This window comes from Aptenodytes forsteri, unplaced genomic scaffold (genome assembly GCF_000699145.1).
Source record: "Aptenodytes forsteri isolate BGI_AS27 unplaced genomic scaffold, ASM69914v1 Scaffold46, whole genome shotgun sequence".
NCBI classification, from domain to species: domain Eukaryota; kingdom Metazoa; phylum Chordata; class Aves; order Sphenisciformes; family Spheniscidae; genus Aptenodytes; species Aptenodytes forsteri.
The window spans coordinates 2,296,711-2,312,983 of record NW_008794774.1 but is presented as its reverse complement, the minus strand read 5'-3'; positions in this window follow the sequence as shown (position 1 = coordinate 2,312,983).

The window sequence follows — 16,273 nt, the reverse complement described above, 5'->3', positions numbered from 1 at the left end:
ACAGATTGCCCAGAGAGGTGGTGGATGCCCCATGCCTGGAAACATTCAAGGTGAGGTTGGAGGGGGCTCTGAGCGCGCTGATCTAGTTGAAGATGTCCCTGTTAATAGCAGGGGGGTTGGACTAGATGACCTTTAGGTCCCTTCCAACCCAAACTATTCTATGATTCAGTGACTCTATGATTCTATGACTCATTTAAAATCAACCCAAACTATTCTATGATTCAGTGACTCTATGATTCTATGATTGCATTTAAAATGAAGCTAACGCCTTTCTCTAAATAATTTAAATCAGAATTATTTTCCCATGACACATAATCCTACAGTTTATCTGATTCAACAGATTGTTTTTTTTTTCTGGAAATAGACTTGTAAATCAGGAAGAAACTTTTACAGAAGAGATATTTCATCTTTTTAAGAGTTAGTTAATATTTATTTTCTTGTCTAGTGTCCTGATTGGCAAGGGGGCATATTCAAGACATATTCTTCAGTACACTTCAATTGTTACGTTATCTTTGCTTTACGGTTTAACTTCAGGTGAGGAATTAATTTTATCTATGGCCATGTAACTTTATTACTTTAATCCTACTCAAATCTATACATTCTGAGTAACCCTGAGATTCTTGAAGCACAAGTTTCCTCAGTCAATGAAGGTATAACAAAGTCAAATACTAGTTTCATGTTGTAGTATGTAGTCATTTAAGTAAAGTTAGCTTGCCATTTTAACAGCTGAATCTGGAATAACTGGACAGTGGCAGCTATAGTTCATTGTGTATTAAAAGCTGAATTGTAACCATATCTTGTCACAAGATTAGTATATCCTGATGAGAAAATAAAAGCCTGAGCTTTAGTGCTATGGACATATTTTCTTTGGAGAAATCTGAGTGGAAGACAAATATCAGATTGTTGCAAAAATGATAATAAACTATTTCTTTCTAAAGTTTTTTACTCAGATTCATAAATTTCTGTCTCCAGGTCACTGCTGAACAAGTTCTTTTAAGATTTTAACTTGTTTTGAAAGAGGCCATTGAGAGATTACCAAAATGAGATACACTTTTTTTTATTTTTTTAAGAGATACAAGTAAGTGTTGTTACAATTATTATCTCACCCTTTCTGTGTACCCTCCCATTTGCTTGTTCCCAACATTATCTCTGACAGCTACTTAAATTGCGAAGTCTTCAATAAAGCATTTTTTTCCTAGGTAGACAACTATTTTCTTAAGTAATAGTAAAATGCATAAGTAGTAGAAAACCTGAATTACACTTCATATAAGAAATACTAGTAGCTGACTGGGACAAGGTTTTGCTGGAGCAGGTTTTAGAAAAGTAATTGTTTAGCTCCCAGTTTTGTATGAAACCAGCTACAGTGATTCCCTAAACCTCTATAGAGTTTCCTGAAATGCAATGGATGCTGCATATATTCAAGAGAATTTTAGGTGATACCAGTGATAAGCTGGTATCAGTTTATCTTATGCCCAAAGAAAAACTCTTTAGTGATAAGAAAAATGAGGAAAGGATCAGGGAAAGAAATTAGGGAAACATGGGAAATTTGGGTTTTTGCATTTGCTTTTTAATTCTAAGGTATATAGTGACAGTCTGTATATTTTTGATAAAACATATTAATCAACTGGCAGAGCTACTATGTTTTATGCAACTTAAGGGCCTGGATTTTTAAAAGATTGAGATGAATGCCCCTATACCACAACTTTTGGAAAAGTTATATGTAAATGCCAGCTTCTGAAATTATCATACAAAATAATAACTTTTTCCTATTTATTGGAGATTGGGACTTACATTCAGTCTGCATGTTTAAAATAGAATAGTAGTCATCCAAGGGTACCTTCTTTTTGTATCAAAAGCCTGTGACACAGAAACTGTCTAATTTTCCTTAAAACCTTTTAAATTTTTTGTCACTTTGATGTTTTCAGGAATGAGTGGTGAGACAGAATATTTAGCAGTGATTTAAACTTAAATCCTTTCCCATGTACCATTATAAAGCAATGAAACAATTAGCACTTAACTAGTGAGGTGAAAGGATTCAAAATATTACAGTAAATCTTTCCAGAGAGAGAGAGAAATAAAGTGTAATTATCCCTAATGATATTCAATAACCAAAATAGTAGCTTAAAAATAAATATTTAAAGCTAAATCTATATTAGAAAGAGGGAAAAAACCTTTGAAAGGAAAGCTTTGAAAAACATTTCTTTGTAATATACAAATATATCTGTTAAAATTAATAACTTTTTGCACAATTGAGAAAGAATGCTTCTAGCAGCATATACACAAAGTTGATAGTTATTTTTTGAATACTGAACTATATGATCCTCAAGCCTAATTTATTTACTAAAAAGTAAAGAAAAATATATTAGCTTTAAATGTTTATTTTAAAAATATGAATATTAAGATTATCTATTTCTTAATTTCTAATCCGATTAGGAGATAATAAAAAACTATTGAAATGTGTAGTGAGTCATGTGAATGTGTGAAATATGCCATTCTGAAATAAATAAAAATGGTTTACTAAGACTTTTGAGCTCATCATTGTTGAAGAGAGACTTCGTTTCCAGAGCTGTTTTTTAAATGAGTACCTGCCCGAATATGTTGATACAGGTACTGATTTTCTGCTTGTACAAAAAGAAAGCTAGAGGAAGAAGCTACATTCTGAAATTAGCATAAGTTGGAAATTGCACACTTTGTTTGTTTGTCTATAAGGATTTTTTTTTTTTTTTTTACCTCTGCTGTAACCTATAATACCAAGTGAAAGACTATCTCTGAGGTATTTGATGCTGAATGGAAAGATGTGTCAACACAGCACTAGAGCTACCAGTCAAATTCTAATTCAGTCATTAAAATTCAGCCTTTGATTTAACATTGCAATAAACTAAGATTAGGCAAATGTTTTACTTAAACATTTTTCTACAGCTGTAACATGCATAGCTTTATATGTTAAACTGCGTTCAATAAATTAATTACAGGAGCTCGACTGCTTTTCCTCAAGATTTTTAATTCTATGCAGAGGTTTATTTGGTATTTTTTTTATTAAGTGTAAATGTGAATAACCCACGTTTATTGAAGTGTCATTATAATATCTGCTCCGAAGCCCATCATTTCATGCATGTGAATGATACTCACTGACATATGTTTCTCAGGCTCTCAGGGAAGATTTCTCAGGAGGTTTCCTAAAGAGGCCACCAGGCAGCCGCAGCAACAAGTTAGACACAGATCTTGCTTTTGCAAGGATCTGAGTCATGGTGTGCTCCCCCATCCTTCTCCTCAGTTCCTCACAGAAGCCATCTAAAAGAGGGCAATGGAATTATGGAGGAATGTGGAGGTGGAAGTTTTGACAAGTGCCCCACTTGGATGACTTATTCTTCAATAAAATAGGGAACTAGGGAATACAGAAGAAATCCTTTTTTTTAAACACACCAATATCCACCATGGTAGAAACCTAAATTTAAATTCAAGAGGCAGAAAAACAGTTACAATAAACTATGAACTGAGGCTACTGGGCCCACTACAAAATTATATTGTAAAATGAGTCAGTGATGTTTAACTGCTTCTTTAATGAGAAAAAAGATACAGTCCTTTAGCCTGTTCTGTGTTGAGCTTATCTGTGAACATGTGTTCATGATAGTCAAGACTAATCAGTCTTGACTGCTCCTAAGTATCAGAGAATGATTTCCAAACACCTCATCTTTGCTGCTTCCTGTGCACTTTTTTACATACTCTTTTTCTGGGTTGCTTTTCTTGATCCAAATTAATGCTTCTCACAAAATTTTTGAAACATTTTGGTAACCAAGTATCTCTACATAATTCACTGTGTCTTCACAGGGCTTTTCTGGAGATTCTGTAAGGTAAAGTCCCTCCTTTACACTAGACACTTAGGGGTTAAAAAAACCTTCAGTCTTTCACTGCCACCCGTGGTCTAAAGAAAGGTTTCTGGGAACTAAATGGTCTTTTTGCAAAACAGTAGGAAAGATTCAAGCCTATCCTGTCGCTTAGACAACTAATTACACAATTACATGCTGCAATTACAATTAAAGATTTTCAGCTGATGAAAGGCATGTTCACTGCATTCTCATTACCTCATATTTCCTTACCAACACTCAAGAGTATCACAATTTTTATGAAACAAAAACCATTCAAGAAGCTGTACTTTCTCAGTAACATCAACAGACTAGCTTAGGGACCTCATTACAACTGCTTCTCCCCATTATATATTAACCATGTTATCTAAAGGAATAACATCCATCCTTTGTGTTGAAGGTATTTTGTTTAAATTGGTCTTTACAAAAACGTGTTGTCAGACATTCATTACAATGCTAACTTTATTGTTCCAGTCAGCAACTTTAAGGACTCAGTTTAGGCTGCTTTCTTGGATTTAAGCCAATTGGCTTCTCTCAAATTTAAATAGTTCAAATAAATTGACAAAAGCTCCCTTGTACTGAGAGCTAAATCATGCCAAAAATGGGCTAGTAATTTCATATATGATAAATACAATTATTTTGTATGATAATAAAGAACAGAATTAATCAATAACAGTTTAGCAGAGAGGAAAGAATATTGCATTCCCCTCATGTGTGTATCAGTCAATTTGATAATTAACCATGGACCAGTATCTGGAGTCCTAGAATAAGTAAAAATACAACAGACAAACTCAGGAAATAAGTGCTTTGAAGATGTTGGTTCTGTTTCTATAACAATATTTAGTAAATCCTGGATTTGCAAATAGGTCTGGGAAAGTAGTATACTTGTCTTACTACATTTTGAAAATTCCTGATCTTCCCCTATTATTCATTAAATTGCACATAAGAAAAAAGTATGCTGCATAGAATATGGTATTTTGTATGGTGTGACATTGTTAGTTATAAAAATTAGAAACAGTTTCAGAAAAGGAGAAACTGTATGCTTGGATGTCTGATGCTTAGTTTTGTCTTTACTATTGTTAGGAAATGAACTCAGCCTTTAGAGACACTAAATCTAATTTTTATTCACATTTTACACTTTCCAATATTCCATCCAATTCCTGCTCCAGATAACAAATATGTGTGTGCAAAAGATGTTTCTCTGACACTATTATTCTTAATTTCTGGTTTCACAATCATTTCCATAGCAACAGAATGATGTTTTTATAAACATATATAAATTGTTGCTTCTGTTTTGAGTAGAAGCAGCTGAGATGTGAAACCATACCTGATTTTCAAAGAAAAATAACATAAAGAAAGATGAGGTAAAACCTTACTATTCAGATTAAGCTACTCATCTGGTTTACTTTTGTCCCAACGTCAGAATCTTTTAAGCTGGTAACTAAAATGTTATAGCTCAGTCAAGGAAATTTTTTGTTGAGCTGATAGCTGAAGTAATAACTCTCTTTCACATCATTTGAATATGGATATGAAAACAAGCTTCACTTGTTAATAAAGATGAAAAATCCCAGTGTCAGATATATCACTGCAGCCAAATAACACATTTGCCTCTCAAGTGGGTGGAAGTATGGCTGCTGCAGAAATATAACACAGGATATATTTCTGAGGAGAATCTTTCATTAAGTTTGTATAAATCCAAGATAAATATGGTACCAATGAAAATGTAACAAGGACCACTTTCTTTGGTTACCTTACACGTTTTATCTTCAGTTATGTCTGACCATCCCTGACTGGGGCTGTTTTCTGGTTTTCTTTACTTCCACTCAAGTCTGTGAAGGGACTATGCCACCTCTTCATTACCCCTGAACTATGTGTTACACGTGAGCGGTGTGTTAACACCTTTAGAGACTTGCTTCTCCAGGGAGCACATTTACTAGAAGGAAAGAACTTTGTATAGTACAAACTCTGTTAGTACTCATGAAAGAGTCCTTTGAACATGTGAGTCCTTTGATCTCAGTATTTTCTATTTCAAATTTAAGATCCCATTTTTAATCTATTTCTTCAGTCAGAAATATTTTATATGCAAACTGATGGATGTAATTCATGTTTCACAAAGACCGTTTAAAGCCTTATTAAGTGGAAAACTTATTCCAAATTCTGTGGGATAAGGTTTCCAATATATTTTGTAGTCCGTGGTTTTTTCCTGAAGTTTTAGCATTTGGTGATTTTAAAACATGAAAAAATTTTATTACTTACTATGTATGACAATAGAATGACAGGTTTTTATTAAGTTTAGGGAGTCATTAAGTGCAATAATAATAATGTTTTATATACTTTTCAATTAGAGAATAAATTATTGCCAATGTCTTTTACGTAACAGCCAAATGATTAGACCATTCATCTGTGATGTAAGAGACTCATTTTCAAATTGATGTTATAAGAGAAGCTCCAAGTTCCAATTCTAGGTGGAATGTCAAGTGGAAGTATCCTTTTGTGGAAACAGTGCTTCTGCACAAAAAAACCCTCAAGCAAACAAACCAACCAACCAACCAATTCAAAATTCCTGGGGTTCAGAACAAAAAGAAAAAGAAAGCCATACTGTTGTATTCTCTGCTTAAGTCAGAGTTTCAGATCCTTCTCCAAATATCTTTCATAGATTTCATCTAATGACTGGTTACAAAGGACAAAGAAAACCTTGGACTCATATATCTTCCTCAAATGTTTTAACTACTGCAACCTGTTGACGAAGTGCAACCCGTACTTTTTTCCTAGGCAAATTTTCAAAGAGCTTGATCCCTGCTCATTGCTCAGCAAGATGTGTTTGAGATGTTTACCAGTAGGAGAAATTTCCAGATGAGAGATTTCCTCTGAAACAACAAATGATGTCCTAAATGAAAAAGACACACTTGCTACCCATGGTTTTATCATTGCCTGTGATGATTTCCACATCCTAATCCTCAGAATACTTTCAGTTCCCTGGGTTTTTTTGCTCTGCCTTTTGAGACAGGGTCAAGCCACTTAGAAGAAAGTGGGATAAAGTGGCCTCTCGTATTTGGATAACAGGAATGTATTTGGGCATCTGGGATAAGACAGAAAAGGAAGGAGAAAAGTACTTGGAAACAAATCAGAAGATAAATGCTTATCCAGAGTTGTGTGGGAAGTATAGGGGGAAGTAGGGCTTGGAAAAGGACAAGAAGTGCAGACCATATTCACATCAGACTGCTAATTTTGTTTTGTTAATTTTATTGTTCTGTGCAAGACTCTGATTTCCTCAGTGTTGGTATCTGACCTGTGCAATCACAAACTTGATATATGGCAGAACCTCATTTCAACTGAGTTAACCAGACCAAATGATAAGGAGTGTCCAGAACAAAGAATATAGAGCTTACACTATCTGCAGAAGAACACGATACACTGCATAAAGTTAAAGTGGCTCAATATAACCTTGTTATACTTCAATTCATTTGAGTGCAAGTGATGCCTCAGTTCATTTGAGCGCAAGTGTTACTTTTAGTCCTTTTTATAGAAAATCTGAACTGGCAGAGTAAGTTTTCACCAAAACTAAATTGTGGGCCACATGACATTTTTGAGCTTGTACTAGGAGACCTAAAACCAGAATGACTGTTGCTGAACTAAGTCCTTAATAGGAATGCTGAAAAGAAAGAAATTGTTACAAAAAATAGTCAAAAAGAAAGAAATTCTTACAAGAAATAGTAATTATTCTATTTATTTCCTTAAATGCGGATATTGAAGATAGTATCTGCATTCATGAATCACCAACAATTTTTTTTTTTTTTTTTGTCAGATATGTGAGATATACAAAGTGGCACTCCAAACAGCAGCAGATATTCACAAAACCACGAATTTGTGGGTTTTGATTTTCTGAAATGCTGCTAAATAAAGTGCATGCGTAAGAGGTTTATGCAGAAAATATTTTTCAGATATTCCTACAGAACTTCTGAATTGGATTGTAAAGGGTACCTTCTGCATGTGGAATTTGCTATGATATATATCACAATAGACTGATATGATGTATAGACAAATGAAGAAGACATCCATAAAATGTCTCAGTTGATTCTTTCAGGAAAATATTTTATCTTACCCCAATGTAACCTTAATTCAAGTCCTTGTTTTGTAGTCTTCATTTTTATAGTACTTTCATGCTTTTTCTTTCCGTCTAGTGAGGATACATTTGCTTTAAAGTTTCCATTACAAAATGTATCTTACAGCTGTTCAGAATCCTGTAGTATCTCCTTAGTTGGTGACTTTCTACATATTTCCTGTTTTGAATTTTGTGACGTGTGAAAGTAGAGGATACATAAAAATTACCGAGACTGCAAACAATAGCTCTGTATCTTGGATCAGGTTTCTTTGTTGCTTTCCTTAATTCCCTAAAATTTATGTGAATGGCTTCATTACATAGTCCTAACTTATATTGAATAGTGTTGTTCTCAAAGATTCCCCACATTAATAATTACACAATGTATAGATTTACAAGATAAGGAATAAAGACTGAAGTCAAATTAGGAGGTAATAGTAGGGCAAAAATTAAAACTGAATTTAAAAAAAAGAAATTAATCAATTTAGACATACTACCATCTTTCCATTAGGAAGTGACAGATTTTTAACCTTACCTTTACCAATAGCTAATTTTATGTCAAAAGTCATTAATTAATCTTTTATCAGACTTTGTCAGGTGTAAAGTCAAAATTATGCTGATGGACACAACACTTTTTTTATGTTGCTCTTATTAATATACTAGATATTACAAGAGTTCCTGTATTCAAACCCTACTTAATAAAGACCAATTTTTAAGAACTTCAGCATTTGCTTTCATCAACAGACTAGTGTTGGGAGACATTTGTAAAATCTGGGGGTTTTAATATTTAAGTTTCTTTGGAGTAACTCTAATTTAATATTGCTACAAAGTTAGAAATCTGAATCTTGCCACAGTACGGATATGTCTCCAATACTTAAATACAGGTTATATGTCTACAGAAGAGACTAAGGAAGTTAGACGTATACATTCCACTAACCTGAAAACAAGTGGGTGTTACCAATTTTAGACCACTTTGAAAATTTCAGATCTGTTTTTGCTTATAACCTTGTGTCCAAGAAACCTCTCATTTCTATGTGATGCTTATTGAGATCACTGTTTCTAATTTTTAGCTGAAAAAGCAAAGGGTTGCTGCATGGCTTTAGAGTTGTATACTACCCTTCATGTATTCTGAGTGGTTCTTCAGCATAATTTTAATATGGCAAAATCAAGTCACCATTACATCCTTCCTTGTATCCAGGGGTGTTGTCTGAGTTAATTTAATTAAACAATATGTAATACAAATAGCTGAAGCAGAGACAATTTTATGCAGGAGAAACCTGATTAAGGAAGCACTAACGAAAGAAAAACTGTATGCTGACACTCTGTGAGATACAAATCCAGAGCCTTAATTCTTGTACACCCATAGTGACACATGTTCTCTCCCTCTGTTTTTCATTATTTGATAGGGGGTGGGAGAGGTATATGGAGAGAGAATAAGAAGATCAAGAGACCATGTGACTATTGTTGCTAATGAAGTGTGAATGATATCAAGCTGTTACCATACATCTTGCCAGGAAAGAGTCCTCAAGGGACAAGAAAAGTGAATGAAGTTTGGAACCTCCCCTGAGCAGATCTGTGTTGCTATGAAGTCAGAATTTCTGTTTAGGTACTAAGTCAGCCTGAACTCTGACCACTTGAACTCCTCTGCGATAAAACGACTGCTGCCCTTCCTGAAAACACTCTTTTTCATGCATGAATATCTCAGGGTATTGACATCTTGGTCCTTACTGAAGCTATACCGAAAATATTGGATATTCAACACTCCAGCTAAGCCTCCTCCAGCCCCTCCTCCCTTCTCTTCAGCCCCTTACCTTTCTCAGACTGAACAAACACTGCCTTAGTATTAAATCTTAGTGTAAGCAAAAAAGGAAGAATACAGTTCAATATAACACCCAAGTCTAATCAAATTGAAAGAAGGGGTGTGTATTTGTTTCAAAAATTGTTTCAAAACTGAAACCCATGTGTAGGCCTGTGGATGTTTTATAAACTCATGCACATAACAGTTATGCCATTTGTGGGGAAGTCTCGCAAATGATGCCTTGGCAGCACAGAGCCACCACAGTGGCTGGGCTTGAGTGCTGTGTATCATCTCCCTCATGCTTTCCCGCCTCTCCTTCTGTCTGCCGTTGCGATATTACTCCTGAATTTGCCTGGAGAGAGAAGGGAGAGAAAATAGGGTGGCTAAGAAAGGCATCGTACGGAGGTAGTGCAGAAAGCAGAGCCCTTAGGGAGAACTGAGCAAAGCCAGGGTAGGGGTATGCGGGTATGTGGAATGGATGGGCTGTAACACTTGGTAGATGGGTGTTCAGTAATTACACAGAACCAAGGAGCCTAGCCGGTCTACTGAAAATAAATGGATGACATAAATAAAGTTTTTAGTAATTGCTTCTGAAAGATGAGTAGGCAGAAAATGTTTGGGAAAAAGTATAAATGGGGAAAGTATTATAGTAAAATATGGCTTTCTTGTCAAGTTGGGGTTTTTTTTAATAATTTTTAGGTGTAGCATAGAATATTAAGCTCACTGAAATAAACATTATGGCTAAAGTAAAATTGCATGAGTGTATGCTTCTGACTGAATTCATATATTAACAAGTTTTCTATGGCCTTCAGTATGCTATTCAAGTATAGGTTTAAAAACCTGCTACTTTCATCCCAGTTCTGTTCCGAAAGCCATGTAATTTAGTGACATATAAAATACTCACAAGTAGATTTTTACTAATTTTATTTGAACTAATTTCATGCACTTTTTACCTGGATTTTTTTTGTTAATGGGGGAGAGTAAATTACTTTAAAAATTTATGAAATGAATGAAATAAAACATTAATTCAGAGTCCGAGTCCACCAAAATTTTTCAGTAGAATTTTCTTCATAATACATGAATTCTGTGTAAACATTGAATTTTCCATTGAGGACTTCGGTTGTTACTTTGTGCAGTTTGCTTTAGTTTATTTCTCTGTTCTGTTTTTACCTTAATCTGTTTTTACAAGTTCAGTGTCACTTTATAAATATGAACAAATAAAATCAGGGTTATATTTAAATATTTTGTAATTAATCTGTGTTTTCTCTGTTTTTAACTGGGTTTAGTTCTTGTTGGCATATGAGGTACATCTTTCCCATTTATTGCTTTCTAATATTTTAAAGGAATACTTTGAATTCAAAATGAAGTTCCTACCTATCTTAGAAGAGTCAAGTATTCTATTTATATGGATGAAATTTACATTCACTTCTGTTGAGGAAGTCATACCAGATTAAAAAGCAATTTACTTAGCATGAATTTCATTTTTTATTGACTCTGGTATAATAAAAGAATAATATAAATATATATTGTTACCTTTCAGATTGTTCCTTGATTTCTCTTGCTTGAAGCTGGAAAAAAGTTAACACCCAGGTCATTAACTCATTTAAAATTTTGTAGGTACTTTTATTGCAGTGACTTTTTCCCAGCTGAGTACCTTTGGATGGATAAATAAATAAATAATGGAACATGGGTTTCTAAATCAGCAATGAGTGCTTGATTTTCTTTTATTGTACCAGATACAACATACACACATATTTAATGAAATTAACATCTTTAAAACAAACAAACAAACAAACCTTACACTTTGAAAAAACAGATTTACAAATTCAGTGTCTCACTAAAATATTAACCTAAAAGATAAGTTTTCCTCAAAGAAATTCATAGTGCCTAACAACCTGCTGGTGTAATTCATATAGCTGCATTTAGGCAAACAAAATGGAAATAAATATTTACAAGTAGATATTGGTCTACAGACCTTACTTTGACACATAAATAACAAGTTTAATAGAAAGAACTACAAAGTTATGATTTTTTAGACACACTATTCTTGGGAGGACTAAACATCAGGAGAAGAAATGTAGAAGCCTGTCAGATACCTGACAATCATAAATATAATACTTTTAATGTCCACCTAGGGCAGATAGTATTGTCTGTTTTCCACAGAAAGGGAAGGTTGGATGTGGAAAGTTAAGGACTTGTTCAATTTTACATAGCAAGACTGTGACAGAGCTAGAAAATAAAATTACATTAGATACACTAATGATAGTTAATCTTGTGGATACCACACGTCTGGAAGTTAATACTTTATCCTCATTTATTGTTGTCTGTATGTATATTAGAGAGAAAAGAAGAAGAAAGTATCTAACTGGCTGAAATGATCTTAAATTTGGGGGAACTACAGGGCTATGCTCATCTTGGGTGTGAAGGCATTTATAGCATAATATTTTATAAACTAATTATTGTCTTACATTCTTAAAGTCTGAAGGAGGAAGAGTTTATGCAAGTCTGTGTAAGCAACTGTGGGGTTTTTTTTGCCTCTCTGGCAAAGATATTGTGGCAGAAAATGTGACAGAATTATTAATGTCGATAGAATTTGACAATCTCAGCAAATAAGGGAAATAATCTCTGGAAGTATCTTTCTAAAATTAATGTCCTGGTGATCAAATATTCAGTTCAGCTGGGTTCTCTTATATGTGTGTGTGGTTTTTTTCCTTTCTTTCTGGTTTGACTTTTCTGATGCACTTTTTTCCTCAGAATTCAAGTAGGAAATATTGCTTAGTGTCTCTGAAACTTGAACTCTAATCATCATTGAAATGAAACTCTCTCTAAAGTAATGGAACATGAGCATAAAAATACAGAGTCATTAAATTACAGTAAATCAAAGGCTGTGTTTTGATAGCTGCTGTCATTACTAATATCAGAAGACATGTCATTACTAATATCAGAAGTCATCTAATGTTGTTATCATGACCTTATACATTTTATTAAAAATGTCTCTGGAGCTTGAGTAACATTCTTTATTACTTTGCAAACAACATTATCAGCCTTCAGCAGGTGACTTCTGAGAAATTTCCTATGTCTGTAGGAGCTCTGACTCCCATGGACATCCTGGTGGCTGAAACCTTATATGGAGATTGGTTTACATCAACTAAAAAACATAACCAGCTTTTTCCCCACTCCTGTCTTCCTTTTCCAAAGCTTAGACCTGAACAAGACAAATGTGGCTGTTGAGCACTCAATTAACAGTTTACACCCTGAGAAAGAAACTACCAGACTTACTGATAATAAAGCACAAGAATGAAGCTGAAGACCTGTGTTTTGAGGCAGTGTCTGAAAAAAAGGAAGGGAATACAGAATACCCAGAAAAGGAACAAGGGCACATCTGGAAAAAGAAAAAAATAGTAGTTTAGAATAAAGAAGGAAAGGATGTATCTGAAAGAAAACAGTTTTCTGTATCAAAAATGAAAGCAAACTTTTTCACATTAAATATTTAAAATTAAAACATCATATTAAGTTTAAACTACCAAATATAATTTTGATTTGCCACAACCGTTCATACTCTTCAGCTGATAAAGGAATCTGGTAGCTGTCCAACTGCTTACTAGGTGTCCTGTAGACACATTTGTGAAATGTAAATCATAGGTTAAAATCATTTGGCCTTATCCCTCTCCTGATGCCATCTTAACAACCTGGAACAAGTTATGTATCTCCACCATCATACTGAACCCTCACTCAGTCTGAAATGGAATTAGATTCAGAACCCATGTGGCTAAACCTTTTTTTAGGACCTGAGGCAAACAAATCTTTCAACTTTGTGCCAATGCACATGCAACACCTTCAAGCACTTAGCTTTAAAAATGCTGCTTTAGTGACAGCTAGCATGGTAGTCCCTTTTCTTGAAGCACTTGGGCATCTGAAGTAAATCAAATGTCTTATGCTTGTAACTTTCTTCAAGAGTTACCACAGGGTGTGAACATTCAGGATATTTCATACTACTGTGCTTCAGAAGGGCCTATCAGAGTTGCACAAACATTCTGCAGGGTAACTTGTGATATGTTATCAGTTCATCACCACAGAAGACTGTAGATTTCAGAAATACGAAGAGATTTAAAAAAATATTGGATAAATTCACATACAAAAGACCTGTGAGGGGCCATTGATATACATATTCTACTGATTTTCTCTGATTTTCCCCTGTCCTAGCTTCCTTTTTTCTTTTTCCTCACAATTTCTCTTTTGTGAGTTAGAGTAAATGTAAGGGTGAGGAAGACAGTGTAACTGTCAATTTTTTATTACTTTTTCACAGGGAAATAGAATGGTTGAGGTTGAAAGGGACCTCTGGAGGTCATCCTGTCCAACCACCCTGCTCAAGCAGGGTCAGCCAGAGCAGATGAGTTTTGAGTATCTCCAAGGATGAACGTTTCACAACCACAATATTATTAACAATTATTATTATTAATGACTTTCATCTATCATTTTCTGTTTATTTAATAAGTTTAATTATTAAGTGTAATAATTTATTTATTACATTTATTAAGTGTAGTCAGAAAAGATGATTGAATTGACAACTCTCTGAGGAATGTGCCATTTTCTGGAGAAACAGAGGCCATGATATAAAAGTGTAGAGTTTAACTCATTCTCCCTCAAACTCCTCAAAACCTAAAAAGCAGTTCTATTAACACTTCCAATTTTCTGTCTACTAAAAATAAATGTGTGTATGTACATATTGACCACAGTCAACTATATTGTGTAGACATGAAATTATAATATTTAATCTGATTGCATATTATAATTGCAGCTGTGAGGATCTAAATACATAAAACAAATTTTGTTTCTTTTTTAGATCATGTGGTAGAGCATAAAAAAAAAAGAGGGAAAAAAAAAGAAAAAAAAACCCTTCAGTTTTCTTTCAAAGATCCACCTGACAGCACACCCTGAACATACTATGCCCTTTAGTGTGATTTCATAAATGTTACTTCGTTCACAACAAGGAATGTGTAAGCAAAAATTTAAACTATGAAACTTTTCTTTAGATTTTTAGATAGATGATCATCTCTGACAGCATGTACTTTGCAAATAAGGCTCTCATCTTAAAAAATCTATTGTCTTTTCCTATACATTGTTTTGCAGAGTAAGGGAAGTATTTCCACTTATATATGTCTTGAAGATATTAACACCTGGAAAGTCAAAGCCTGATCATCCACTTTCAGAAACCCCAGCCTCAGCAGAATACAAGAAGCCAGTTTGTCAGAATAGTCTCTATGCAATAGTACCTTAGAGACTCAACCAAGGAAGTAGAAGTTGTCATCTGTAAAATTCATTACTATTCTAAAAATGCTTACAGTAAATATATTTTTTTTTAAACTTACTTCTAATAAATTTATTTCTTGATAAACAAACCAAGTTTCCTCGACAAAAGAAAACAATGGTGTGGGTAAGATCGTTATACTTCTGAAGCCTTTCTAAGAACTGATCTAGACTAGGCTTGTAGAGATATATGCAGACTGCAATATTCTACCTACAAAGACATACTTTGACATTACTATTTCATTTCATGGTATATATATCTTCTTGTGACAAAATATGAAAAGCAGAAAATGAATGTATTTATCTTGGCAGACAGTAGCTCTGAATGATGGGTTTAATGAGAACTAAACAGGTGAAATTAAATTTGAGTACAGCAGACATAACAGTAATAATTCAAAAATATCAAGCTCTGCCCCAGCACCCACTCTCTCTTCCCTCTACAGAGTCATACAGTATTTTGTTTATAGTATTGCTGCATGCAAGTAACTTCACAGTTTTGAGACACTCGTCTAAAAGACTTCTGAAACCTCATTTTAACGATGCCCTCAAGAAAAACATAGTGTTTTTTAAAAAAGGTACTATCCAGAAAACTCTTGGCTATACACACAGCATTTCCATCATGTCATGACAGGCCACGCTGAGCTGTCAATAGTGTCTGCTATATAAAAAATTACATCACTTCCAAGACATGCTTCACTTTACACTTAAATGCTCTTAAAAGTACGGTGTATCATGCACTTTACTCTTGCCTGTCTGTTTTTAATAAGTGTCTTGCTATAGATTTCTGTATTTTTCATATTTCTAGTGACCAGTGATGAGACTTAGCTGAACTGTAGATATTCTTCCATTTCCACACATAGCTCTAGCAACTTCAGTATTATTCCACCTGAATTATTAAGCATAAAGAGGGTAAGAATCAAACTCCTTGTTTTGACAGTATTGGCATATTTTTCTGCTGGGGTGTCCACTTATCTGTGTTAATGCAGCTCACTGACAAGCGAAAACAGGTGAAAACCTTAGTCATCCCCTAAATATCTGTAGTAATTATTTATCCTCTTGGGGACTATAGAAGAATGCTGAATCTCACAATTTTATAAAACCACAGTATCTTATATTTCCAAAGAAAAAAAATAAAATAAATTAAAAATTTATTATTATTATTATTATTATTATTATTATTATTATTATTATCATCATTATTACTAC